The sequence below is a fragment of the Rousettus aegyptiacus genome, unplaced genomic scaffold, assembly GCF_014176215.1.
Source record: "Rousettus aegyptiacus isolate mRouAeg1 unplaced genomic scaffold, mRouAeg1.p scaffold_m13_p_3, whole genome shotgun sequence".
Lineage (NCBI taxonomy): Eukaryota > Metazoa > Chordata > Mammalia > Chiroptera > Pteropodidae > Rousettus > Rousettus aegyptiacus.
In genome coordinates this window covers 57,932,414-57,939,005 of record NW_023416306.1, presented here as the reverse complement: position 1 = coordinate 57,939,005, position 6,592 = coordinate 57,932,414, and positions in this window count along the sequence as shown.

Here is a 6,592-nt window from a genome sequence, read left to right as displayed (position 1 = left end):
TTCAATTCAATTGAACAAACATTTATGAAATTTCTTACTGTGTAACAGACACTAGGTAGACACTTGGGAGAGGAGAAAAATAGGACAATTTGGGACAAAACAGATTTTCTTTCCTCAAAGAACCTATGGTCTATAGTTTAGTAGAGGAAACGAGACATATAAATAATTACGATTAATATCAGACACTATTAATTGGACTCAGTTGCTGAGCCCTACATAATCAGTCCAACCAAAGACAAGTATTGAGTTCCAAATCAGTTAGGAAGATGTTGGCAGCAAAGAGAGAGAGGTGGGGGGTGGGGAGAGAGAGAGAGAGAGAGAGAGAGAGAGAGAGAGAGAGAGAGAGAGAGAGAGAAAAGAAGAAGAAGAAGAAGAAGAAGAAGAAGAAGAAGAAGAAGAAGAAGAAGAAGAAGAAGAAGAAAGAGGAGGAGGACGAGGAAGAGGAGGAGGAGGAGGAGGAGGAGGAGGAGGAGGATGCAAAGAAGCAGGTAAAAGAAGAAAAGAAAGGAAGGGAAATGAAATAAAGGGAAGTAAAGACCTTGAATCAGAATAGCCTAAACCATAGGAAATTTGCTATTCATTTAATGTCAAGTCCAGAAGTAGGACAATCCCAGGCTGAAGTTACTCCCAACTTTTGACCTTGTTGTCCTCATTATTGGCTTCTAAAGCTTGTTGCACTTGGCCAGCAAGATGGCTACAGCAGTTCTCAGCATCACTTTCAGATATGACACCAAAGAGAAAACAAGGGACAGTTGCATTTAGAAATTTCTCTCCCAGAAGACCCCCAGCAAAGTTCTCCTCACATCTTATTGTCAAAGCTAATGTAGACATGGAACCATGACCACTGTGGTCTCGTACCATGAGCTGGGCCCTACCTTTGGTGCTGTAAATAAGACAAAGTCCCTGGCCTCAAAAACCTCATAGACTAAGTGGGAAAACAGGTTAAATAGCACCCAATTCCAGTACCATGTGCTATAAGAGCAGGCGGGAGTGGCATTTGTGAGGAACAGGAGGGATGAGGAAGACAACTCACAGAGCAGTAAAGCTAGCTGGTAGGAGATGAAGGAGTTATAGGCAGAGAGAGAAATGAGTTCTAAGGCTAGAGACAGACTCCATAGGTCAACCAGCTCATGTTCTAGGCTCTGCCAGGAGAGATATATTTCCAGTGTCTGGGCAACTGATTGGAAAACAGTAACCCCTCACTAAGTACCAGTTTGATGTCTGAATAAATGAGTGCATTGATGAGCACGGTATGCAAAACAATAGCAGGCATTTTTGTACGTGTGTAGGGACTGATACCGGTCGTTCATGCTGTGCTAAAGAGCTTGAATTTTATTTTGAAGACTATAGGTAGCCATTGAATGTCTTAAGTACAGGAATAGCATGGTCAAATTTTAGGTTTTATAAAAGATCATTCTTGCTGTAGTATGGCAAAAGAAAGACTAGAGGCAGTGAAATGGGGTAGCAAGAGTCTGCACAATAGTAAAAGCCAGAGGATTAGAGATGAGTCACTGCCGCCCAGTGGCAAGTTGAAAACCCTAGGCCTCTCTTCTGGTTCCATCCACGTGGCAGACAATTCTGGGAATCCTTCCTCATGGAGACATCTAACAGGGGATCTCTGCCTTCATTTCCTGGACTCGAGGGGACCACAGCTTGAAAGAAGCAGTCCTCCTCCTCTGGCCTTTGGAACCGCTTAGGCATAGTTGTGGTGATACTTCTCCGTGATCTAGGGGCACCCTCTTGGAAGAGAACCCCCTTGCTAGTTGAAACACACATACACAAAATCCATCAGTTAACCAATTTCTGGGGCAAAGGGTTATATATAAGGGACTATATATACCAGGACTTTTTGAAGTGGCAATCTCTCTCACGTGCCTGTGATGATTGAGCAGGGGTTAGCCTAGAGAATATTCTGTCTTCATAAAGGACTCTTACGTAATCAGCTCTTCCCTGTCTACTTCCTGTTACCCCAACACAGCTCACTCCCAGAGACCAATTGCTCTGGGCTGTCATTGTCTCATCTATTAAGAAAAGGGTGGGGAGGGGTGGAGGTGGGGGTTAGATCAAAACCTGATTTAGCCTCAGGGAGTTGTTGAGGGTAAAGAACATCCTGTCTGCTAGGTGCTCCCAGCGCTTCAAAAGAGCAAGGAGAAGGAGTATTACTCATGCAAGACAGGGTTTTCCACCTCCCTCACTGGGGAGTCCCCCATCAGGGAATGGAGAAGATGGAGCGTGGTCCCTCCCATACACACTCTCTCTGCACACTCTCTCCCCAAACCTGGCCTTGGGGAGGCTCCAGGGGGGAATAAATCGCCAGCAGCACAGCCCTGAGAGGAGAGCAGGCCCTTCGCAGGTGTGCTGCAGGCAGCCCTGGAGGAGGTCTGGGCCAGGCTCAGAGCTGCCGGCTCGGCCGGCTCCTCTCCAGGGCACAGACCCTCTCACAGCCACCCCCGCTTTGCCTTCCCATTAACCCCATATCCGACCCCGGCTCAGAACTTGAGGCCCGTTAATAATGAATCACTGGGATTTGAATTCAGTTCAGCCAATACACATTCATGGGGGTAATTATCAGGGTTTTTATCCATCCTGCATGTTGGCCTTTTTTTTTTTTTTCTTTTTGCTACAGTCACCACCTGAATAGGATTAGAGAAAGCAAAGTATTGCAATTCACTGGAGATCACATTTTCCTTTCCTCAAAGGTTGCCTCCACTTACTGCTGAAAAACAGAGGATCAGAAAGGCTGCAGCTGGGGCTCCGTCCTACGGAGGAGCCTGTGAGGCCGTCACTGGACGCGACCTGGCTCGGCTCCACCTGCTCAGGTCTTCTGCCTCACCGCCTGGCGTCCTGGAGCTTACTCTGTCACAGAAGCCCTGCGCTTATTCACAGAGCCAGACGAGGACTTTCAGCTTCCAGGGGGCCTTGGCAGGGGTGCAAGATTTAATGTTTTTGCCTTGAGGCAAAAACCTCTGGGTGGAAATGTCCTTGGAGGGAAGTCGTGGGGTGTCTTGTGTTTTCACAGGGGGAGCAAGAGGTCCAAAGTCCTCACCTGTGCTGATAAGGGGACAACAGTGGGTCTCCTGACCCATAACAAGCGATTCTTTCTCACACACACACTCATGTACACGTGCACACCCTACCCCCTGCCTTCCTGATTATGGACAGGAATTTGATGATCTGTTTTTGTGGGCACTCCATAATGGTTTGGGGGCATTTCCCAGTTTGTTTCTTCTCTGGGACAATTATTGGGTCTGCTCAGAAGGGAGCTTTGCTGGGATATTCAATATCATGCATGTGTTGCTTTAAAAATACCAGTGCCCCAGCAAGAGAGGGTCATGTCCTCCTTATTGGCACATGTCCCCAGACATGGTGTTTTCTTTGTCTTGGAGAATCGCTTAGGTTTAATGGGTGTTGCATACAAAGAACGATGGGAATTTTGCGATCATTTTTTAAAAAATAATTTAAAAAAATAACAAAACCAAAACAAAAGAAATTAAATAAAAACAGCCCTACTTGTACAGGACCCAGAGAAGCCACTCAGAGCAGTTCTCATTCTCCCACAGAAAAAGCCTTCAGTGGCCCCCGGGAACCCTTGGACACATTTGGTGTCATGGGACCCCTTCTCTAATGCCCAGGTCCCCTCTTCTCTCCAGGGACCACAGGTGTCCCTCTGCCACACCCTAATCAATCCCATTCCTCTGTCCTGAAACTCTGGAAAGTGGTTTTAATGCAGCGATTTCCTGGGTAACCTCCACTGAGGTGTCTCATTCTAGGGCGTTTCTCCTAAGATGCCCTACACCTCAGTAAGTCACATTAGAGCCAAGGAAACAAGGTAATATTTATTGGCTAAATTGAAGAGTGAGGTGTTCCTAATAATCACTGTTTTCTTCTTCCTCGAGTCACCTGATCTGTGGGTGCCTGCTTTGGGTCATGGTGACAGGGGTGGGAAGGCTCCACCCCTAAGTTTGATCAGGGACAGAACATTGATCTATAAAGAACCCTGTGCTTTCCACCCCTGGCCCTAATTTGCCTGGCCTCAACTTACTTCAAACAGGAATCTTTCTTTCTTTCTTTTTTTTTAATCAAGGCTGCTGGCTTTTCAAGGCAATCTTTGAAGCATATCCCTCAGCAAGGTCTGCTTTATCTTCCCAGCTTGAGGTCCTTAGGGGAAAAGGTTCAGTCTTGTTCACCTCTGAACAAGTTCCCAGTACTTGGCATACAGTAAATGCAATAATAGTAGCTACCAATTAGCAGGTACTTTACCATGCACCAAGTGCTTTGTAAATAGTATCTCTTGCCATAAAATATGCTAAATTGATTTTAACTGGCCCACATAGGAGAAATGGCACCACTTGAAGGGAGCATGATGATAATCTAGGCATGGAATCAGAATCAGAAAGATCTCAATTCAAATCTCGCTTTGTCACATATTAGTCATTTGAAATTTGTAAATTTGGGCCTGAGTTTTCTCATCTTTAAATCAGGAGAAATAATATCTGTTCTGACTGCTACATAGAGCTATTGGAAAGGAAATGTGATGAAATATTTTTGAGTTATTTCTTTGTAAGTTCTAAAATTTCTTACAAATCTAGTGATATCAACAGCCAGATCACACAATGGAGTTGCCCTGGTTTATGAAGAGGTGTGATTTGAGAAGAGGTCGCATTTCCCAAAGTATTCCCCAATCGATCTACCATAGTCTGGTACCTCCTATCTGTCTCATAATTCCCACAACTAGCATGAGCAATAGCTTGGACAGTAAAGGAGGTTGTTGCCAAATCACTGTACCTATGGTTGTATAACAAATGAGCCAAAACTTAGGTGGCTTAAACAATGACCAACATGTATCATCTTACATAGTTAATGTGAATCAGGAATTTGCTTAAGGTTTCTCGTGATACATGCAGTTAAGTGTCTGTCTGCGACTGCAGTCAGATGAAGGCTTTGTTGGCACAGAATAATTTATTTCCAAGACAGGTTGCTTCACATGGTGTTGGTTGTCTGTAGGAGGCCTCAGTTCTTCATATGAGCTTCTCCATGGGCCGTCTGAACGTCTTCACATCTTAGTGCCTGGCTTTCCCCAGAGTGAACAGTTCAAGATAGAGATCAAGGAGAAAGCCACAATGTACCATACCATTACTTCCCCCACATTCTACTTTTTAAAAAGGAGGTGATAATTCTGGCCCACACTCAAAGGGAGAAGAACTAGGCTCCGCTTTCTGAAGGGCAAATTGTCTAAGAATGTTTGGGAATATTTTCAAGCCATCACAGTCACCTCGCCACAAAAAGACCTTGCCTGTGGGTGCTCAGCTGCATCAGGCTAAAGCGGGTGTTGAGATGGAGATGAGATTCAAGACCAGGAGAGTTCCCAAGTCAGGCACAGTGATGGAAGACACTGGACTGCCAGGTCACAACGTAGTTCCGAGGGAGACATTCATGATTGTTGGACATTGCATGGGAGAGCAGTTGCCCTGGTCTTGCCTAGAGGCTGATCAAGCTTTTATTCCAGAACAGTTAGTCTTGATCTCTCTTGTTGTCCAATGGCTTATTCTTCCCACTGTCTTGGGAGCTTGTAGAATCACTTCTGAAGAAAATTATTTACTGGTCTGAGAGATTCATTCTCCTGGTATGGGTAGGTCTTATTTTCTCCTGGACCTTGGCCCTGACAAGGGTTCAGCAAGAGATTAAATCAGAAAGAAGATCACGAACTCAAGAGCCAACAGGGGATGATCAAAGGAAGCATAACAGATCTAAGAAACAATTAGGAGTGGTAAGCATTATGGCAAACTAGAAAGCAAGTTACAGATAATTTTATACCAGATAAAGAGAAGTATCTGGATCCTTTAGGAATTGTCAGTCATTGACACTAACCCTATCAGTAGGATTCCAGAAAACCACCATGATACACAGGTAAAAGTAGATGTTTATGAGAGTCCATTGAAACAATTTGGGGTTACTTCAATCTCTCAGTGGGCCCAGCATGAAATATCTATAAAAATATTTATTGGTTATTTCCATAGTTCCCAAAAATTTAGTTTGAGTAAATACACTCAGCAACTGGTAGAATCACCACATTGGCTCTTTGACTTGTAGAGTAAGGGCTTTTATGATAAGACAGGCAAAACAGAAGCACTCCACTGCAGCATTCCCCTCTTACCAAAACCATAAGCCAATACCACATCCCTGGGGGACTAGCACAGGTTAGCCCACCAACGAAGACTTTAAAGTTGTGAAGGCAGCGGTCCCTAGCACATCTCTATTTAACTTCCCTGTTTGACCTCTTTGAAAGACAGATTGTATCATTTTAAGTGTTATTAGGTGATGACTGCAGTTGAAGCTGGTGTTCTAAATGTCGTCTCTTTACCTTGTGTGTCTGCTATCTGCTATCGATCTGGCGAATACGTTTTCTTTATTAGAAGAAGTTTGCTTTTACCTAACAGAAATAACAGTACATATTCACCATCCTAGTTTGGAGCTATACTAATTTTTTTTTTTTTTTTTTTGCTTTATACCATAATTTAGATCAGAGTAAATTTTGATCCTCTTATTAAACCACAGAACATTATGTTGGACCACACTTTCAATGACATCATGC